The 22,983-nt window shown below is 54.3% G+C and overlaps 1 long non-coding RNA gene across 1 annotated transcript in view; it reads right to left on the bottom strand.

The window, feature by feature from the left end:
• The window catches only part of LOC140399059 (uncharacterized), a 231,556-nt gene that overhangs the window by 199,266 nt on the left and 9,307 nt on the right, over positions 1 to 22,983 (bottom strand). Inside the window, exon 2 of the long non-coding RNA XR_011937614.1 lies at positions 10,902 to 11,032. This is a non-coding gene — a long non-coding RNA (uncharacterized lncRNA). The remainder of the gene's footprint in view (positions 1 to 10,901; positions 11,033 to 22,983) is intronic.

The raw sequence follows: 22,983 nt of genomic DNA on the forward strand, positions 1-22,983 counted from the left end.
GGAGAATCGCTGGGGTGTCGCGCGAGTCGCGCCACGCCACTCCGACACCCGCACGCAATTCTCCCACCCCCCCCAAACCGGCACCGCGAGAATCACGCCTGGCCGCTTGGAGAATCGGTGCTCGTCGTTTGCAAAAGGCAAGTGGCAATTCTCCGGCCCGGATGGGCCGAGCAGCCGCCCCAACACGACAGGTTCCCGCCGGCGCCATCCACACCTGGTCGATGTCAGCGGGAACTGCGCGGGAACGCTGGGGGGGGCAGCCTGTCGGGGGGGGGGTCCGCACCGGGAGGGGCCTCCGATGGTGCCCACCGATCGGCGGGCCGGCCTCTCTAAAGGAGGACCTCCTTTCCTCCGCCGCCCCGCAAGATCCATCCGCCATCTTCTTGCAGGGCGGCCTCAGGAAGGACGGCAACCACGCATGCGCGGGTGACGTCATTTATGCGGCGCCGCTTTTTACGCGGCGCCAAGGCCCAGCGCGCGTAAAATATGCGACGCCGCTCCTAGCCCCACGGGAACGGGAGAATAGTGGGCTGGGAGCGGGCTCTGATGCCGGAGTGAAACACTCTGGTTTTCACTCCGGCGACGGCACCTAGACTCCCGTTGGGAGAATTCCACTCAACATCTTTATTCCGATCAACTGTTGAAATGGTTATATTACCAGTCTGATCATAAAATCGAAACTGGAACCTTTGAAGCTGGGGAAAAGTACTGTGCTCCCCTCCTCACAAAGAGCCTTCTGATAACCCGGATCGTGTTTTCCGGGTCCTTAAGGGGGAGGGGGAGCAGCCCCAAGTCGTGGTCCACATTGGCACTAACGACATAGGTAGGAAAGGGGACAAGGATGTCAGGCAGGCTTTCAGGGAGCTCGGATGGAAGCTCAGAACTAGAACAAACAGAGTTGTTATCTCTGGGTTGTTGCCCGTGCCACGTGATAATGAGATGAGGAATAGGGAGAGAGAGCAATTAAACACGTGGCTACAGGGATGGTGCAGGCTGGAGGGATTCAGATTTCTGGATAACTGGGGCTCTTTCTGGGGAAGGGACCTCTACAGACAGGATGGTCTACATCTGAACCTGAGGGGCACAAATATCCTAGGGGGGAGATTTGTTAGTGCTCTTTGGGGGGGTTTAAACTAATGCAGCAGGGGCATGGGAACCTGGGGCGAAATTCTCCGTTATCGGTGGAAACTCCGCCGATCGGCGCAAAAAACGGCGCAAATCCCACTTGCGTCACGTCATAAAAATGGGCCGATAGTCTGCGGCCCGAAATGGGCTAGCAGCGACGTAACGGGATCCGCGCTTGCGCAGTGGTTCACGCCGTGCAGCGTCATACGCGCTGCACGGCGTGACGGCTCATAAGGCCGCGCAGCTCCCCCCCACCCGACCGGAACAGCCGACCGCAACACCCGACTTGATGGCTGGCCGTCGCTCAGCCCCGAGGTTCGAGTCACGCGATGTGGAGGCGCTCCTGGATGCGGTGGAGCAGAGGAGGGACGCCCTGTATCCCGGGCACGGCCGCAGAGTTGCCCCACGCCACAGCCGGCGTCTGTGGAGGGAGGTGGCAGAGGCCGTCACCGCTGTGGCCCTAACACCACGGACAGGCACCCAGTGCCACAAGAAGGTGAACGACCTCGTCAGAGCAGGCAGGGTGAGCGTCCCCCATATCCCCCATATCCCCCCTCCCCCATATCCCCCCCTCCCCCATATCCCCCCCTCCCCCATATCCCCCATATCCCCCCTCCCCCATATCCCCCTCCCCCCCTCCCCCATATCCCCCCTCCCCCATATCCCCCCCTCCCCCATATCCCACATATCCCCCCTCCCCCATATCCCCCATATCCCCCCTCCCCCATATCCCCCCATCCCCCATATCCCCCCTCCCCCATATCCCCCCTCCCCCATATCCCCCCCTCCCCCATATCCCCCCCTCCCCCATATCCCCCCCTCCCCCATATCCCCCCTCCCCCATATTCCCCATATCCCCCCCTCCCCCATATCCCCCCTCCCCCATATCCCCCATATCCCCCCTCCCCCATATCCCCCCTCCCCCATATCCCCCATATCCCCCCTCCCCCATATTCCCCATATCCCCCCCTCCCCCATATCCCCCCTCCACCATATCCCCCATATTCCCCCCTCCCCATATCCCCCATATCCCCAAGTGAATCCAGCCCTAACCTTAACCTCTGCAATGCACGCGCAACCGATGGCGTGCATTCATATACCTGCCTAACGCTGTTGCCTTTTACCCCTGCCACCACCCCCCCCCCCCCAGGAGAAGCGCGCACACAACAATAGGGAGCATGTGAGGACTGGAGGAGGGCCCGCTGATGAGAGGCCACTGACCGTACACGAGGAAAGGGCCCTGGAACTGGCTGGCGGACCTGAGGACCGGGAGGTTGCTGATGCAGAGGTCGGGGCCCCACGAGCAAGTGAGCCACCAACAGCCCGTCCCCATATCCCCCCTCCCCTATATCCCCCTCTCCCGTATCACCTGATCACTGCCTGATGTCTAACCATGCATGCTTCATTGTGTATCGCAGGACCAAACGTCCAGGCACCCATCCCCGCAGATGCAGACCGCCCGCAGGATGCCCCTCGGAGACCACGGGAGACGGAGAGACCCGCACCCTCCAGCATGCGACGCCCGCAGGATGCCCCTCGGAGACCACGGGAGACGGAGAGACCCGGACCCTCCAGCATGCGACGCCCGCAGGATGCCCCTCGGAGACCACAGGAGACGGAGAGACCCGCACCCTCCAGCATGCGACGCCCGCAGGATGCCCCTCGGAGACCACGGGAGACGGAGAGACCCGAACCCTCCAGCATGCGACGCCCGCAGGATGCCCCTCGGAGACCACGGGAGATGGAGAGACCCGAACCCTCCAGCATGCGACGCCCGCAGGATGCCCCTCGGAGACCACGGGAGACGGAGAGACCCGAACCCTCCAGCATGCGACGCCCGCAGGATGCCCCTCGGAGACCACGGGAGACGGAGAGACCTGGAGCAACAGGGAGACGACACCCCCGTCACGTGCGGGAGCGACCACCCAGCGATGAGGGGGGCAGCCACAGGCCCCCGTCACATCCGAGCCAGGACACCACTACCCAGGACACCACTATCCAGGACACCCCTACCCGGGACACCACTACCCAGGACACCCCTACCCGGGACACCACTACCCAGGACACCCCTACCCGGGACAGCACTACCCGGGACAGCACTACCCAGGATACCCCTACCCGGGAAGACGAAAGACCGGACAGTGACTCAGAGTGGATGGGTGGAGACGAACCCCCACCCCAAAGTGCCATGGACTCAGAGTGGGACGAAGAGCACGACACAACGCCACTGCTGTCACCAACACCCTCCACCATCGCAGAAACACTCACCACGGTTGGGCACTTTAGTGATGAGGCGTCTGGTACACTCACTGGTGCGCACAACACAGCCGTCCCGGTACAGCAGGTGGAGGTAGGAGCAGCAGAGGGACCGGGCGGTCGGAGGGCAGCCCAGGCCAAGCGAACATCTGCCGCCCAGATGGATACCGGGTTCCTGCAGTTACCACACCCACACATAGATCCGATGCAACCACCGACACGGAGACGAGCGAATAGGGTGACGGGTGGCTTGCGGCGGCTGCGGTCGCAGGTGGAGGAGTCCACCCGCGTCCAGGAGCTGGGAGTGGTCCCGGTCATGCGTGCCACCCAGGCTGACACCGCACGGGTGGCGTCCGCGGTGGAGGCAATGGGTGCGACGGTGTCAGACATGGGGAACGGTTTGCGAGGCCTGGGGCCTTCCGTGCAGGCGGCGTCTGTGGCCCAGGAAATGGCTGCCCTCTCACAGGAGGCCATGAGCCAGTGCCAGCGCCAGATGGCAGAGGCGCTCAACGCCATAGCCCAGTCTCAGCAGGCCATGGCCCAGTCTCAGCAGGCCATAGCCCAGTCTCTGCAGGCCATGGCCCAGTCTCTGCAGGCCATGGCCCAGTCTCAGCAGGCCATCGCTGAGGGCATCGGCGCCAGTGGCCATGTGCGAGCTGGCGTCGCACTGTCGCAGACAGGGTTCGACAACCCCCTGGGCTCCATGGCTGCAAACCTGCAGACCCCTGTCGATACCAGCACGGGCCTCCAGGACTGGAAGCGCCAGATGTCGGGGGCGCGTCGGATGGCCAGTCCGTTCGCATCCCCCACCCATGTAGAGGCCTGGGGGCCATCGGGCACCCCGAGGGAGGAGGAGGTGGTGTGGTCCGTCCCGGCTCCCTCTGTAGGGGAGGTCCCGGTACACCGCGACACCTCGGACTCCCCCCCTTCCGTCCCAGGTGCATCGGGTGGGCAACGGGCAGGACAGGCTGGCAGCTCGCCATCCCAGTCGCCCGGGCCGCAGCCTGGCCCATCTAGGCCAGGACGCCCCAGGAAACGGCCGCCAAAGGGATCCAGTGTCAGAGGGCAGGAATCACAGGAGTCCACCTCCAGTTCTGCTGTACCGTCTGGGGAACCACGTAGACGTAGTCAAAGGGCCCGTAAGGCCAAACAATTAGACACTGAGTAAGTTGGCACGGGTGCAGGGCACAGATGAGTTTTAGGCGCTAGGGCACGTGCATGAACTCCTTTGGTTATTAAAGTCAATGTTACACCTACCGAAGCTGCCTTTGTGCTCTGTCCAAAGTGTGCGGGGGTGTCATGTACGTTGAGCGCAAGTGTGTGTGTGAGGGGTGGTCTTACCTCAGCCCCAGGTGAGTCTGCCCCCTTCCCCCTGGGCCGCCATCAACATCCCCCGGGCAGAGGACGGGACCGTGCGCTGCAGTGTCACAGCCGCATGCAGGGATGGTCCGGGTGGATGGTGGTACTGTGGCCATGGGTCAGACATAGTCCAACGATGTAGAGCCAGGAGCTCATCGGAGGCGGGTTGTCATCATTCTCCATGGCCTGCGATAGACACGCGTCCACCCGCAACTGGGTGAGCCCGGCCCGTTGTGCCGCCGGTGGATCGGCAATTGGGAGTGGGGGGGTGGTGTGCATGCGGGTGGGGTGTGTGGGGTTGGGGAGGGGGGTGATGGTGCTGGGTGGATGGATGGGTGGGGGGTGTGGGTGGTCGGCTGTTGTCATGGTGTGCGGTCTGTGGCCATACTACCCGATTCCCACGCCCATCTAGTCAGTGAAGCGGGCGTCTATCAGTCTGTCCCGTGCCCGCTGGGCCAGCCGGTAACGGTGGACAGCCACCCGTCTGTGTCTACCCCGTCTGCCCTGACCATTGCCCCCATCCCCCTCATCTGGGGAGGACTGGGCCTCTTCCTGCTGCTCCTCCACTCCGCCCTCCTCTGCCTGCGGCACATCGCCCCTCTGCTGGGCTATGTTGTGCAGGACGCAGCACACCACAATGATGCGGCCGACCCTATCTGACCGATACTGGAGGGCGCCCCCAGAGAGGTCCAGGCACCTGTAACGCATCTTCAGCACGCCAAAGCACCTCTCGATCACTCCCCTTGTCGCTACATGGGCATCATTGTAGCAGTTCTCCGCCTCATTGCGTGGCCTCCGTATAGGCGTCATCAGCCACGATCGCAATGGGTAGCCCCTGTCGCCCAGCAACCAGCCCCTCAGCCGGGGATGGCGTCCCTCGTACATGCCGGGGATGGATGACCGCGACAACACGAATGAGTCGTGTACACTGCCTGGGTAACGGGCGCAGACGTGCAGGATCATCATGCGGTGGTCGCAGACCACCTGTACGTTCATCGAATAGGTCCCCTTCCTATTAGTGAACACGGCCCTGTTATCTGCAGGTGGCCGCACGGCGACGTGCATCCCATCGATCGCGCCCTGGACCATGGGGAACCCGGCAATGGCAGAGAAGCCCACGGCCCGGGCATCTTGGCTGGCCCGGTCCACGGGGAAGCGGATGTAGCGGTGCGCCATGGCATAAAGGGCATCTGTCACTGCCCGGATGCACCGATGCACCGATGTCTGCGATATGCCGGACAGGTCCCCACTCGGTGCCTGGAATGACCCCGTTGCATAAAAGTTCAGGGCCACCGTAACCTTGACGGACACGGGGAGAGGGTGTCCCCCGCCAGTGCCACGCGGTGACAGGTGTGCCAGCAGGTGGCAGATGTGTGCCACGGTTTCCCGGCTCATCCGGAGTCTCCTCCTGCATTCCCGGTCCGTGAGGTCCTGGTATGACTGCCGGGGCCGGTACACACGGGGCGCCCTCGGGTGCCTCCGTTGCCGTGGGGCCGCGACGTCCTCCTCCCCCTCCTCGTCCTGTCGGTCAGGTGTCCCTCCAGCCTGGGCGGCTGCCGCCTGCCCCTCTGCGGCAGCCTGCGCCGCCTCTCTGGCACGCTCCTCCTCCTCCTCCTCCTCCTCCTCCTCCTCATCCAGGGCAACATAGACATGAGCGGCTGCCACCACGGCGGCCAACATCGCTGGATGATCTGAAAACATGACGACCTGGTGGGGGGGAGGGGAACGACGACATGTCATCATTGCCCATATCCCCTCCTCCCCCCAGCCAGGTGGCATGGACCGCATGGGTCCAACTGTTGGAGGCTGGCACCTGGCCAGGTGGACCAACTCATTTGCCCTCCCATCACCCACCCCGGCACGGACCCCCCCCCCAACCCCCAACCTCCACCCCGGCACGGACCCCCTCCCCAACCCCCAACCTCCACCCCAGCACGGACCCCCCCCCAACCTCCACCCCGGCACGGAACCCCTCCCGGCACTCCCCCGGAGCCCAGCCTACTCTAACCACACCCCCCCCCCGCCGCACACACACACAAGCCGAGACACACCTCTCCTCAGGCAATCAGTCTGCGGCCACGCCATTTCCTGCCCAGAGCCAACCCCCCAGGCCGTCACTCACCTCCTCGCTGGTCGGCGTGAGCCTGGAGCACCGGGTCACGCCGATGAAAAGGAGGTTTGATTGACGTCGACGTGAACGGTCATCACGTCGACGGGACTTCGGCCCATCCGGAAGGGAGAATATCGGCAGGCCGAAAATCGGCTGCCTTGCGCAGACCCGTGACATTCTCCGCGGCAGCGGCGCCATTAACGCCCCGCCGACTTTTCTCCCTTCGGAGACTTCGGCGGGGGCGGGATTCACGGCGGCCAACGGCCATTCTCCGACCCGGCGGGGGGTCGGAGAATGACGCCCCTGGATTGTAGTTTTAGGGTTATGGGAGAATGAGAGTATAGAGGTCAGGAGCACAGATTTGACGTCGCAGGAGGGGGCAAGTGTTCAGGTAGGTGGTTTGAAGTGTGTCTACTTCAATGCCAGGAGTATACAAAATAAGGTAGGGGAAATGGCAGCATGGGTTGGTACCTGGGACTTCGATGTTGTGGCCATTTCAGAGACATGGATAGAGCAGGGACAGGAATGGATGTTGCAGGTTCCGGGGTTTAGGTGTTTTAGTAAGCTCAGAGAAGGAGGCAAAAGAGGGGGAGGTGTGGCGCTGCTAGTCAAGAGCAGTATTACGGTGGCGGAGAGGATGCTAGATGGGGACTCATCTTCCGAGGTAGTATGGGCTGAGGTTAGAAACAGGAAAGGAGAGGTCACCCTGTTGGGAGTTTTCTATAGGCCTCCAAATAGTTCTAGGGATGTAGAGGAAAGGATGGCGAGGGTGATCCTGGATAAGAGTGAAAGTAACAGGGTAGTTATTATGGGAGACTTTAACTTTCCAAATATTGACTGGAAAAGATATAGTTCGAGTACATTAGATGGGTCGTTTTTTGTACAATGTGTGCAGGAGGGTTTCCTGACACAATATGTTGACAGGCCAACAAGAGGCGAGGCCACGTTGGATTTGGTTTTGGGTAATGAACCAGGTCAGGTGTTGGATTTGGAGGTAGGAGAGCACTTTGGGGACAGTGACCACAATTCGGTGACGTTTACGTTAGTGATGGAAAGGGATAAGTATACACCGCAGGGCAAGAGTTATAGCTGCAGGAAGGGCAATTATGATGCCATTAGACGTGACTTGGGAGGGGATAGGTTGGAGAAGTAGGCTGCATGTGTTGGGCACACTGGATAAGTGGAGCTTGTTCAAGGAACAGCTACTGCGTGTTCTTGATAAGTACGTACCGGTCAGGCAGGGAGGAAGGCGTAGAGCGAGGGAACCGTGGTTTACCAAAGAAGTGGAATCTCTTGTTAAGAGGAAGAAGGAGGCCTATGTGAAGATGAGGTGTGAAGTTTCAGTTGGGGCGATGGATAGTTACAAGGTAGCGAGGAAGAATCTAAAGAGAGAGCTAAGACGAGCAAGATGGGGACATGAGAAGTATTTGGCAGGTAGGATCAAGGAAAACCCAAAAGCTTTCTATAGGTATGTCAGGAATAAGCGAATGACTAGGGTAAGAGTAGGGCCAGTCAAGGACAGGGATGGGAAGTTGTGTGTGGAGTCTGAAGTGATAGGCGAGATACTAAATGAATATTTTTCGTCAGTATTCACTCAGGAAAAAGATAATGTTGTGGAGGAGAATGCTGAGACCCAGGCTATTAGAATAGATGGCATTGAAGTATGTAGGGAAGAGGTGTTGGCAATTCTGGACAGGCTGAAAATAGATAAGTCCCCGGGGCCTGATGGGATTTATCCTAGGATTCTCTGGGAGGCCAGGGAAGAGATTGCTGGGCCTTTGGCTTTGATTTTTATGTCATCATTGGCTACAGGAATAGTGCCAGAGGACTGGAGGATAGCAAATGTGGTCCCTTTGTTCAAAAAGGGGAGTAGAGACAACCCCGGCAACTATAGACCGGTGTTCCTCACGTCTGTTGTGGGTAAAGTCTTGGAGGGGATTATAAGAGACAAGATTTATAATCATCTAGATAGGAATAATATGATCAGGGATAGTCAGCATGGCTTTGTGACAGGTAGGTCATGCCTCACAAACCTTATCGAGTTCTTTGAGAAGGTGACTGAACAGGTAGACGAGGGTAGAGCAGTTGATGTGGTGTATATGGATTTCAGTAAAGCGTTTGATAAGGTTCCCCACGGTAGGCTATTGCAGAAAATACGGAGGCTGGGGATTGAGGGTGATTTAGAGATGTGGATCAGAAATTGGCTAGCTGAAAGAAGACAGAGGGTGGTGGTTGATGGGAAATGTTCAGAATGGAGTTCAGTTACAAGTGGCGTACCACAAGGATCTGTTCTGGGGCCGTTGCTGTTTGTCATTTTTATCAATGACCTAGAGGAGGGCGCAGAAGGGTGGGTGAGTAAATTTGCAGACGACACTAAAGTCGGTGGTGTTGTCGACAGTGTGGAAGGATGTAGCAGGTTACAGAGGGACATAGATAAGCTGCAGAGCTGGGCTGAGAGGTGGCAAATGGAGTTTAATGTAGAGAAGTGTGAGGTGATTCACTTTGGAAGGAACAACAGGAATGCGGAATATTTGGCTAATGGTAAAGTTCTTGGAAGTGTGGATGAGCAGAGGGATCTAGGTGTCCATGTGCATAGATCCCTGAAAGTTGCCACCCAGGTTGATAGGGTTGTGAAGAAGGCCTATGGAGTGTTGGCCTTTATTGGTAGAGGGATTGAGTTCCGGAGTCATGAGGTCATGTTGCAGCTGTACAAAACCCTGGTACGGCCGCATTTGGAGTATTGCGTACAGTTCTGGTCACCGCATTATAGGAAGGACGTGGAGGCTTTGGAGCGGGTGCAGAGGAGATTTACCAGGATGTTGCCTGGTATGGAGGGAAACTCTTATGAGGAAAGGCTGATGGACTTGAGGTTGTTTTCGTTGGAGAGAAGGTTACGAGGAGACTTAATAGAGGCATACAAAATGATCAGGGGGTTAGATAGGGTGGACAGTGAGAGCCTTCTCCCGCGGATGGAAATGGCTGGCACGAGGGGACATAGCTTTAAACTGAGGGGTAATAGATATAGGACAGAGGTCAGAGGTAGGTTCTTTACGCAAAGAGTGGTGAGGCCGTGGAATGCCCTACCTGCAACAGTAGTGAACTCACCAACATTGAGGGCATTTAAAAGTTTATTGGATAAGCATATGGATGATAATGGCATAGTGTAGGTTAGATGGCTTTTGTTTCGGTGCAACATCGTGGGCCGAAGGGCCTGTGCTGCGCTGTATCGTTCTATGTTCTATAACCCCACACACTAGCCTTTCTTCTCCTGTGAATGTAGACTATGAGTGCTAATGGATTATTCAACTGTGGCAATTCCAACCCCATGCCCTAATGAACATCTACAGACCCAGGGCATACAAGGCTGTGGACCAAGTGCTGGAAAATGGGTTAGAATAAGTTAGGTAGTTGTTTTTGACTGGCACAGACAGGATGGGCCTTTTCTGTGTTGTATGACTCTATGACCCTCACTTTCCCATTGGGGCGATTGGAGTGATTGGACAGTGATTAGGAATGAGTAGGCATTCTTGGCTGCTTGATGCCATACTTGAAAAATGACTTGGTCAGTTTCTGGGACCGCGCCTTTCACTCTAATATGTCATCAAACCCGCTGACTGAGGTTCACATGAGAGGAATGGCTATTTTGGCATTGTAATCGAGGACTGTCTGTTTTATCACAACAAAAATCAATGCCGTCATTACAGTCGTAAATAGTCACAATAAAATAATGAATAGCATTTCGTCTGAGATGCCATTAATCTATTTTCCCACGCTTTCATCCGAAACTAATTACATTGTAGAGATATGAGATAATTATAGTTTCAGAACTGAAAATAATAGTCTAGGTTTAATGCCAGTGCAACAATTAATAGTTTACGTATCTTAAAAGTATTGGTGGATACAGGGACAGATTCAATACTACCTAACACCCACTTCTGACCATTAAACCAAACAGCACTGACTAGCTTTTAATTAACCTTCAGCCTTGGAGGTCTTCTGTTTTATTCTTCCATGAATTATTTTTAGTCGAGGAAAATAAGAGACGACTTACCATAAGTAATAGAATTCTCTTCGCTGAGTAAAGCTATCTGCAGTAACTTCAGAGTCCCAAGGATCTGAGGCAAGGGTTGCCTTGTCTGATGAAGATGAGGGTGAGACTTCCAGTCTTCCAGTCAAGGTGAACTGAAATATCAGAATTTAGAAGTAAAACAGAAACATGCACAAACTCAATGGTACAAAACAGTAAAATACTGCTCCAAACCACATAAAGTCTGAATAAAGAACATGAGGTCAACTGGAAGTTAGCATTTAAAGGCTGATAAAGACTCTAGCTGTTCTGAACTGTTTCTTAATCTTTCACATTTGTTCAAATTTGAAAGACAAGTTGGAAAAAAGAAAAACAAATGAAGTGGCTCTGAAGTTTTAAAACTTTGGAACACAGCAGTGCTAATACATCTGTCTTTCCTCAGCTGTAGGTAAAGGCCTAACCATCTCTCCATGACATTCAACGGCTTTACCACCGCTAAATCCCCCTAGAGACTGCCTTTGACATCAACAAAGAACAAAGAACAAAGAAATGTACAGCACAGGAACAGGCCCTTCGGCCCTCCAAGCCCGTGCCGACCATACTGCCCGACTAAACTACAATCTTCTACACTTCCTGGGTCCGTATCCTTCTATTCCCATCCTATTCATATATTTGTCAAGATGCCCCTTGAATGTCCCTATCGTCCCTGCTTCCACTACCTCCTCCGGTAGTGAGTTCCAGGCACCCACTACCCTCTGCGTAAAAAACTTGCCTCGTACATCTACTCTAAACCTTGCCCCTCTCACCTTAAACCTATGCCCCCTAGTAATTGACCCCTCTACCCTGGGGAAAAGCCTCTGACTATCCACTCTGTCTATGCCCTTCATAATTTTGTATACCTCTATCAGGTCGCCCCTCAACCTCCTTCGTTCCAGTGAGAACAAACCGAGTTTATTCAATCGCTCCTCATAGCTTATGCCCTCCATACCAGGCAACATTCTGGTAAATCTCTTCTGCACCCTCTCTAAAGCCTCCACATCCTTCTGGTAGTGTGGCGACCAGAAGATAGCATCAAGGTAGCATTTGAACGAGTGTAGCATCAAGGAGCCAGCTGATCACTGGCAAAACTGAAGTCCATGGAAATTGGGGAAAACTCTCCATGGTTAGTGTCATACCTATCACAAAATAAGATAGTTGTGGTTGTTGGAGACCAATCATCTCAGTCCCAGGACATAATTGCAATAGTTCCTTGGGGTAGTGTCCTTGACCCAAACGTTTTAGCTGCTTTATCAATGACCTTCCCTCCATCATGAGGTCATATGTTTGCACAACATTCAGACCCTGAAATAGTCCGTGTCCATATACAGCAAGACCTGAGCACCATTCATGCTTGAGCTGCTATGTGGCAAGTAACATTCGCACTGCACAAATACAAGCAATGACCATCTCCAATTCTTCCCCTTTGACATTCAATGACATGACCATTGCTGAATCCCCCACTATCAACATGCTGGGGGTTAGCATTGACCATAAACTAAACTGGACCATCTACATAAATACTGTGGCGACAACATCTGGCCAGAGGCTGAGAATTCTGTGGCAAGTAACTCACCTCCTAACTCCCCAAAGCCTGCCAACCATCTATAAGGCACAATATAGAAGTTTGATGGAGTACTCACCAATTGCCTGGATAGGTACAGCTCCAACAACACTCAAGAAGCTCAATACCATCCAGTACAAAGTAGTCTACTTAATCTTCACCCCACCTATCACAGTAAACATTCACTCCTCCATCACTAATGCAAAGTTGCAGCAGTGTGCACCTACACTGCAGAAACTCACCAAGGTTCCTTTGGACACAACTTTCAAAGCTGCGACCATTACCACCGAGAAAGACAAGGGCAGCCGATGCTAGGGAATATTGCCACTTACAACTTCCCCTTCAAGACATACACCATCCTTTTAAAAAATAAATTTAGAGTACCCAATTACTTTTTTCAAATTAAGGGGCAATTTAGTGTGGCCAATTCACCTAACCTGCACATCTTTGGGTTGTGGGGATGAAACCCATGAAGGCAGGGGGAGAATGTGCAAACTCCAAATGGACAGGCACCCAGGGCTGGGATCGAACCCAGGTCCTCAGTGCCGTAGGCAGCAGTGCTAACCACTGAACCACCGTACCACCCTGAGACATACAGCATCCTGACTTAAAACTATTTAATTGCTGCTTCACTGTGACTGGATCAAAATCTGGTGTAGGTACACACAGAGCTGATAGGAATTGCTTTCTATCAGCTCTGTGTGTGTACCTACACCAGATGGTCAGCAGCAGCTCAGGAAGGCACCTCACCACCATTTTCTTAAGGGCAAGAAATGCTGGTCTTGCCAGCGATGCCCACAAAAAATAAAAGAAGTTGGCCACGAGAGGGATACTTTGCAACTTAAAAACAGAGCTCTAATTTTCTGGTGAGTCCTATTCTGCTATTTACAGAGAATTACAATGAATTTACAGCACAAAATCAGGCCTTCGGTCTAAACCAGTGCTTGTGCATACGCAGTTATATGGGATTGCACTGCACTAATTTACCTAATTGCTGTTTACCTTTGGCAGCAGAGGATAAATAATCATCTGAATTTATTAAGCTCCTTTGACCTATCTAAACAGTAACTAATAAGCTAATGCAGTACGCACATAGGTTGAGTAATAGTTTGTTTCGAAGGATTTCATGAAATTCAAAACAATCTCAAAAAGTAAACAAGTGGGCCTTCATCTTGCTGCATAATCTGTGTCAAATGAAGCTGATCACTGTTCTAGATAGTTCACCAAATTTCTTCCAGATTAGGACTAGTACGGTGATTGTCAATCGCAAGAGAAACAGAAACTCATCGGATTTGCTCAAAATTAACCTGTGGTCCATCCTGAGGAACAAAAGGTGACATCTTCCTGGCACCAATTATAAAGTAGGAGGCTCCTAGGTGTTGCCCTGCCCTGCCCATCGCAGGTAGGCCGTAAGCAAAAATGTGTTTTTACAAATGTTAACAAAATGTGAATGGGTCTGTCATCCAGCATATGCAGATATTGAAATATTGCTGGCACATCTACTATTACTACTCACTCCTGAAACACAACTGCTCGAACTAGCACTGAGGAGGAATTTTCTTAAATCCTTGGATCCTCTCTGTTCCAGCAGCTGACTGAGAAAGGAATTTGGATTGGATTTGTTTATTGTCACGTGTACCGAGGTACAGTGAAAAGTATTTTTCTGCGAGCAGCTCAACAGATCATTAAGTACATGGGAAGAAAAGAAAATACTTAAGAGGGCAACACAACATATAAGTTAAGTAAAAAGTGGATCTGTTGGGGAGAGCTCGCATAGCGTCGCCTTGCAGCGCCATCTTGAGTACAGTCTGGCAATATTTGGTCTGGCAATATGGCAGCTTTCAATCCTCATCAGCAGCCAAAGTACCCTTCTGACAGTGTGTTTCCAGTCAGAAATAGTCAGTAACTGTGGGTTTTGAATCTTACACAGCTGAGTTCGCCACTGTCTGATATCAGGAAACGGGTACATGGGGTCAGCAGCCATAGGATCAGCCAAGAGCAGATGCCTCACTGTTTTTTTGACACATTCTTTAAATATCTGTTGCAAGCATCGCAATGTCAATGAACCTCAGGCAAATTTTGCAACAGTCATATGATGTTTGCGAAAGAGGAAATGAGCACAAATCAACCACAATTATACACCTTTTACTTTTGATGCTACTAGAATTCTAGCAGCTGCAAAGAGTCATAGAATCATACAGCTCAGAAGGTCATTTGGCCCAATGTGCCTGTTCAGGCTCATTATAAGAGTTATATAATTAATCCCATTCGCTCATTCTTTCTTCATAGCCCGGTCTGCATTTCATTTTATTTTTCAAGTATTTATCCAATCCCTTTTGAAAGTAATTATTGAATCTCCTTCCACCATTCTTTCAGTTGCTGCATTCCAGAGCAAAGCAAATGGCGGAGTAAAAAAGCTCTCCCTTATCTCCTCCTCTTCTCTGCCAATTATCTCTGATTGCTGACCCTCCTGCCAGTGGAAAAACGTTTATCTTAATTTATGCTATTGATGCTCGATCAATAACTCCAGAAGCGAGATTGGAGACAATTGAAGGCTTTATTACACTAGATGTTTCCCCCAGCAGCGCAGTTACAGAAGGCAGCTGCTGGGAAACATGGGCTCTTATACTCCGCCTTACTGGGTGGAACCAGCAGGCAGGCTTAACCAATGAAAACAGTACCTCCTACACCAATGGTCTTATAGCATTACAGGGTACCGTAATACCTCTAATACCGACTACCACATTCACCCCGTTAAAAAAGAGAGTCCGGCAGGGGTGGTGGCCTCGCATTACACAGTGGTAGAGGTTAAGGTTATGGAGGTACCCGGTATACATCAGAACAGTGGTTTTGCTTTGTTACATCGCAACTATTTACAAAATTTATTTACAGTTCAGAATGAAGCAATTTGACGATTTGGGGCCCTGGTCGTCCTCTGCGATCGTCGTAGCTTCGGTGGTGATGCAGGCGCCGGCTCGGGCATCTGTGGCTCCGGGAGCGTGTCTTCGGCTTCTTCAGCAGTTTCATCACCCCTAGACGGGACCGGTGGGAGGACCGATCCACCTGGGAAGGGGGCAGCTGTGGGGTGCGCCAGTGGGAGGGAGGGTGGGATTGGTGGTGGGGGTGTGTGTGTGGGGATCCAGTGGGCGCCAGGTCCCGTAGGGAGACCGTATCCTGTCGGCCGTCGGGGTACGCCACGTGGGCGTACTGAGGGTTAGCGTGGAGCAGATGGACCTTCTCGACCCATGGGTCCGACTTGTGTGCCCGCACGTGTTTGCTGAGCAGGATGGGTCCAGGAGCTGCCAGCCAGGTTGGGAGCGAGGTCCCGGACGACTTCCTAGGGAAGACAAGGAGATGTTCATGCGGTGTTTGGTTGGTCGTAGTACACAGCAGTGACCGGATGGAGTGGAGGGCATCCGGGAGGACCTCCTGCCAGCGGGAGACTGGGAGATTCCTGGACTGTAGGGCCAGTAGGACGGTCTTCCAGACGGTTCGTCGCTCATAAAGGAGGACCCCCTATCGCTGTGTATGTAGGCGGGGGAGTGGCCGGGGTCAGCAGGAGTCAGCTGACTTGCAGGAGTGCAATGAGGGAAGCAAAACAGCTAGGAGGGGTCCTAGCTGGGGGTGGGGTGGGGGTGGGGGGAAACCGGGTTGCTGCTGGTATGGTCAAGGGGGAGCTGGAGCGAGTAGAGAGGGTTGGGACGGGGGTCTGCCGGTGGGGAACGGGACGGGCGTGGGGGCGAGTGACTGGCCGAGGAGGGGTTATGGCTAGTCGGCGGGGGAGGGGGGCGGGTAGTCCCCTGATCCGGCTGATAACCTGGAATGTAAGGGGACTGAATGGGCCGGTCAAGCGGGCCCGGGTGTTCGCGCACCTGAAGGGGCTGAAGGCGGATGTGGTCATGCTCCAGGAGACACACCTGAATGTGGCAGACCAGGTAAGATTGAGGAAGGGGTGGGTAGGCCAGGTGTTTCATTCGGGGCTGGATGCCAGAAATTTGGGGGTGGTGAGCTTGGTGGGAAAGAGGGTGTCGTTCGAGGCGTCGAGCATTGTGACAGACAATGGCGGCAGGTATTTAATGGTAAGTGGTAAGCTGCAAGGGGAGAGTCTGGTGCTGGTCAACGTGTACGCCCCGAACTAGGACGATGCTGGTTTTATGCGGCGCATGTTGGGTCGGATCCCGGACTTGGAAGTGGGGGGCCTGATAATGGAGGGGGACTTTAACACGGTGTTGGATCCGGCACTGGACCGCTCCAGGTCTAGGACGGGTAGAAAGCCGGCGGCGGCTAAGGTGCTGAGGGGGTTTATGGACCAGATGGGAGGGGTGGACCCTTGTAGATTTGCAAGGCCGGGGGCTAGGTGATTTTCCTCCTTCTCACATGTTCATAAGACCTATTCCCGGATCGACTTTTTTATTATGAGCAGGGCGCTGATAGTGAGAGGAGAGGATACCGAGTACTCGGCGATAGCCATTTCGGATCACGCCCCGCATTGGGTAGACCTAGAGCTGGGGGAGGAGAGGGACCAACGCCCATTGTGGCGCTTGGAAGTGGGGCTGTTGGCGGACGAGGAGGTGAGTGAGCGGATCCAAGGAAGCACAGAGAGATACCTGGATGCCAACGATAACGGGGAGGTCCGAGTGGGGTTGGTCTGGGAGGCCCTGAAGGCGGTGGTTAGGGGAGAGCTGATCTCCATTAGGGCCCACAAGGAGAGGAGAGAGCAGAGGGAGAGGCTGGTGGGGGAGATGCTGAGGGTAGACAGGAGGTATGCGGAGGTGCCTGAGGAGGGACTGTTGAGGGAGAAGTGTAGCCTCCAGGCCGAATTCGACCTGTTGACCACCAGAAAGGCGGAGGCGCAGTGGAGGAAGGCCCAGAGGCCGATTTATGAGTATGGGGAAAAGGCAAGTCGGATGCTGGCGCATCAGCTTCGGAAGGGGGACGCAGCTAGGGAGATCGGGGGAGTTAAGGTCAGGGGAGGGAGTGTGGTACGGAGTGGGATTGGCATCAATGGGGTCTTCAGGGACTTTTAGAAGGAACTGTATCGGTCCTAGCCCCCACTGGAGGAGAGAAGGATGGGCCGCTTTCTGGACCAATTGAGGTTCCCGAAGGTGGAGGAGGGACTGGTAGCAGGATTAGGGGACCCGATAGGGCTGGACGAGCTGGCCAAAGGGATAGGGAGCATACAGGCGGGGGAAGGAACCGGGGCCGGACGGTTTCCCGGTCGAATTCTACAAACAATATGTGGACCTGTTGGGCCCGTTGCTGGTTAGGACCTTCAATGGCAAGGGAGGAGGGGGCTTTGCCCCCGACGATGTCTCGGGCACTGATCTCCTTGATCCTGAAGCGGGACAAGGATCCCCTGCAGTGTGGGTCTTACAGGCCGATTTCGTTGTTAAACGTAGATGCCAAGGTGCTGGCGAAGGTCTTAGCCACGAGAATTGAGGGCTGGGCAGCACGGTAGCCTTGAGGATAGCGCAATTGCTTCACAGCTCCAGGGTCCCTTGTTCGATTACGGCTTGGGTCACTGTCTGTGCGGAGTCTGCACATCCTCCCCGTGTATGCGTGGGTTTCCTCCGGGTGCTCTGGTTTCCTCCAACAGTCCAAAGATGTGCAGGTTAGGTGGATTGGCCATGATAAATTGCCCTTAGTGTCCAAAATTGCCCTTAGTGTTAGGTGGGGTTACTGGGTTATGGGGATAGGGTGGCGGTATTGACCTTGGATAGGGTGCTCTTTCCAAGAGCCGGTGCAGACTCGATGGGCCGAATGGCCTCCTTCTGCACTGTAAATTCTATGGGTGCCGCAGGTGATCCACAAAGACCAGACGGGGTTCGTGAAGGGGAGGCAGTTGAACGTGAATGTGCGGAGGCTCCTGAACGTTATTATGATGCCGGCGAGGGAGGGGGAGGCGGGAGGGGGAGGCGGAGATAGTGGCGGCGATGGACGCTGAGAAGGCCTTCGATAGGGTAGAGTGGGGGTGCTTGTGGGAGGTGCTGAAGAGGTTCGGGTTTGGGGAGGGGTTCATCAGGTGGGTTAGGCTGATGTACGAGCTCCCGATGGCGAGTGTGGCCACGAACAAGAGGAGGTCTGAGTACTTTTGTTTACATCGAGGGACGAGGCACGGGTGTCCCCTGTCCCCACTGCTCTTCGCACTGGCGATTGAACCCCTGGCTATGGCACTGAGGGAGTCGAGGGACTGGAGGGTGTTGGTGCGGGGTGAGGAGGAGCATAGGGTATCGCTCTATGCGGACGACTTGCTGCTATATGTGGCGGACCCGGTGGGGCGAATGCCGGAGGTAATGAGGATTCTCCGGGAGTTCGGGGATTTCTCTGGGTACAAGCTCAACATGGGGAAGAGCGAGTTGTTTGTGGTTTACCCAGGGGACCAGGAGGGGGGGATTGGCGAGCTCCCACTAAAAACGGCAGAGAGGAGCTTCAGGTATTTGGGTGTCCAGGTGGCCAGGAACTGGGGGTCCCTGCATAGACTTAATTTCACGAGGCTAGTGGAGCAAATGGAGGAGGGGTTTAAGAGGTGGGACGCGTTGCCGCTGTCCCTGGCGGGTAGGGTGCAGTCAGTTAAGATGACGGTGAGTTCCTGTTCCAGTGCCTCCCCATTCTTATCCCGAAGGCCTTCTTTAGGCGGGTCAACAGGATCCTAACGGGGTTTGTGTGGGCGCGAGGGACTCCGAGGGTGAGAAGGGTGTTCCTGGAGCGGAGTAGGGATGGGGGGGTGCTGGCACTGTCCAACCTCTGTGGGTACTACTGGGCCGCCAATGTGGCGATGGTGCGCAAGTGGGTGATGGAGGGGGCTGCGTGGAAGAGGCTGTAGACGGCGTCTTGTGAGGGTACGAGTCTGGAGGGGCTGGCAACAGCGCCGCTGCTGCTCCCTCCAATGAGGTATACCACGAGCCCGGTGGTGGCGGCTACCCTCAAAATCTGGGGGCAGTGGAGGTGGCACAGGGGGGAAGTGGGGGCCTCGGTGTGGACCCCAATATGGGGGGACCACCGGTTTGTCCCAGGGAGAATAGATGGAGGGTTTTCGGGGTGGCACAGGGCAGGGATAAGAAGGTTGGAGGACCTGTTTGTGGATGGGAAGTTCGCGAGCCTGGGTGAGCTGGAGGAGAAGTATGGGCTCCCCCCGGGGAACATCTTTAGGTATCTACAGGTAAGGGCGTTTGCCAGGCGGCAAGTGGTGGAATTCCCGCTGCTGCTGCCACGCACAGTACAGGACAGGGTGCTCTCAGGGGGGGTGGGTTGGAGAGGGGAAGACCTCGGCAATTTACCAGGTGATGTAGGAGGAGGCCTCGGTGGTGGAGTTGAAAGGTAAGGGGGAGGAGGATTTGGGGGAAGAGATCGAGGAGGGGACGTTGGCAGATGCCCTTGGGAGGGTGAACACTTACTCTTCGTGCGCGAGGCTCAGCCTCATACAGTTTAAGGTGCTGCACAGGGCACCTGTGAATCTCCTGCCGGCCAGGTAATGCCTCAAATGACGCGCAGCTTCTACTATGGTCTGGGCCTCCTTTTCAACTGAGGAATGGCGGATTTCTGAAGCGTGGAGGGTGCGTGAGAAGGCGGCCACGGTCTGCCCGCTTGTTTGAGGGTGGCCGCCAGAGCTACGTCGGACGTGTCACTCTCGACTTGGAAGGGGAGGGACTCGTCGATGGCGTGCATCGTGGCCTTTGTGATGTCCACTTTGATGCGGCTGAAGGCCTGGCGGGCCTCTGTCGACAGGGAAAAAAACATGAATTGGATTAGCGGGCGGGCCTTGTCCGCATAGTTGGGGACCCACTGGGCATAATAAGAGAAAAATCCCAGGCAGCGTTTCAGGGCCTTGGAGCAGTGAAGGAGGGGGAAACTCCATGAGGGGGCGCATGCGTTCAGGGTCTGGGCCTATAACTCCATCATGCACTACGTAGCCGAGGATGGCTAGACGGTCGGTGCTGAACACGCATTTATCCTTGTTAGATGTGAGATTAAGGATTTTTGCGGTATGGAGGAATTTTCGGAGGTTGTGTCGTGGTCCTGCTGGTCGTGGCCGCAGATGGTGACATTATCGAGGTACGGAAACGTGGCCCGCAAACCGTACCGGTCAACCATTCGGTCCATCTCTCGTTGGAAGACCGAGACTCCAATAGTGACACCGAAGGGAACCCTTAGGAAGTGGTAGAGCCGCCAATCTGCTTCGAAAGCAGTGTATTTGCGGTCGCCAGGGCGGATGGGAGCTGGTGGTAGGCGGACTTTAGATCCACCGTGGAAAAGACCTTGTATTGTGTGATCCTGTTGACCAGATCGGATATGCGGGGGAGAGGGTACGCGTCAAGCTGCGTATACCTGTTGATGGTCTGGCTATAATCGATGACCATCCTATGCTTCTCCCCGGTCTTTACAACCACTACTTGAGCTCTCCAGGGACTGTTGCTCGCCTCAATGACACCTTCCCTCAGTAATCGCTGGACCTCCGATCTAATAAAGGTCCGGTCCTAGGCACTGTACCATCTGCTCCTGGTGGCGACGGGTTTGCAATCCGGGGTGAGGTTCGCAAAAAGGGAAGGCGGATCGACCTTGAGTGTCGCGAGTCTGCAGACAGTGAGGGGGTTATAGAGCCGCCAAATTTAAAGGTTAAGCTTTGGAGGTTGCATTGAAAATCTTTTTTTTTAACAAACAATTTTATTGAGGTATTTTTGGGCAGTTACAGATAACAGAAATGTGCAAACATCAATATGAAACCAATACTTCAATCAAACCATACTGCACATGCCCGCTCCTCTCCCCTAGACACTGCCCGCCTATTTATCCCTCCTACTCTACCCTAATCTCCCCCTCCCCTCCCCCTCCCCTGCTGACGTTTACTCTCCCGTGAAGAAGTCGATGAATGGTTGCCACCTTCGGGTGAACCCCAGTGCAGATCCTCTCAAGGCGAACTTAATTTTTTCCATACCCAGAAAACATGACATGTCCGAAAGTCATAGTTCGGTCTTCGGGGGTTTTGAGTCTCTCCCACCACCCTTGTTTTCAGCACCCGGGACATGACCCCTGCAAATCCCTCCCAGTAGCCCCTAAGCTTAGGACATGCCCAAAACATGTGAACATGGTTCACTGGTCCTCACGCGCATCTAACGCACTTGTCCTCTACCCCAAAGAATTTGCTCATCCGAGCTACCGTCATGTGGGCCCGGTGAACGACCTTAAATTGAATCAGGCCGAGCCTGGCACATGTTGCGGCTGAGTTTACCCTACTCAGAGCTTCCGCCCACAGCCCGTCCTCCATCTCCCCGCCAAACTCCTCCTCCCATTTGAGTTTCAGTTCCTCCGTCTGGGACTCTTCCCCCTTCATTTAAAAAAAATATATATATTTGATTCAAAATTTTTTGGCCAAACATAACAATACAAAGTTTTTCTTTTTTAGCAACAATAAAGCAATATAAATAACAGTGGCCAGTTTTAAACAAATAAATAAATAATATATAAACAAAAAACTAAATGGCAACTGCCTTAACAAAAATAGTTACTCTCCAAAAGCACAATCCAACAGTCCAATAAACATTACCTAATACAAATATCTATACATATACAGTGACATCCCTGAGAGCCCGCCCGGGTCCTCCCCCTGCACTCTATCCACTCTATCCTGCACCTCCTGCGTCGGAAGCTGCGGGAATTCCCTCACCTGTTGCCTCGCAAAAGCCCTCAGTTGCATAAACCGAAATGCATTCCCTTGGGGCAACCCATATTTTTCCGTCAGCGCTCCCATACTCGCAAACGTCCCATCTAGGAACAGATCTCTCAGCTGTACTACCCCAGCTCTTTGCCATACTCCAAATCCCCCATCCATTCTCCCCGGAACAAACCTATGGTTATTTCTTATCGGGGACCGCACCGAGGCTCCCGTCCTTCCCCTATGCCGTCTCCACTGCCCCCAAATTTTTAGTGTTGCCACCACCACTGGGCTTGTGGTGTATTTCTTCGGGGAGAACGGCAACGGTGCCGTCACCATTGCTTGTAGGCTGGTCCCCTTGCAGGACGCCATCTCCAATCTCTTCCACGCCGCTCCCTCCCCTTCTCCCATCCACTTACACACCATTGAGATGTTGGCGGCCCAGTAATAATCACTTAGGCTCGGTAGTGCCAGCCCCACCCTATCCCTACTACGCTGCAAGAACCCCCTCCTCACTCTCGGGGTCTTCCCGGCCCACACAAAACTCATAACACCTTTCTCAATTCTCTTAAAAAAAGCCTTCGTGACCATCACCGGGAGGCACTGAAACACAAAGAGGAATCTCGGGAGGACCACCATTTTAACCGCCTGCACCCTACCTGCCAATGACAGGGACACCATGTCCCATCTCTTGAAATCCTCCTCCATCTGTTCCACCAATCGTGTTAAATTAAGCCGGTGTAAGGTTCCCCAATTCCTGGCTATCTGAATCCCTAAGTACCGGAAATCTCTTGTCACCTTCCTCAGCGGTAAATCATCTATTCCCCTGCTCTGCTCCCCCGGATGCACCACAAACA

This window comes from Scyliorhinus torazame, chromosome 22 (genome assembly GCF_047496885.1).
Source record: "Scyliorhinus torazame isolate Kashiwa2021f chromosome 22, sScyTor2.1, whole genome shotgun sequence".
Classification (NCBI taxonomy): Eukaryota; Metazoa; Chordata; class Chondrichthyes; order Carcharhiniformes; family Scyliorhinidae; genus Scyliorhinus; species Scyliorhinus torazame.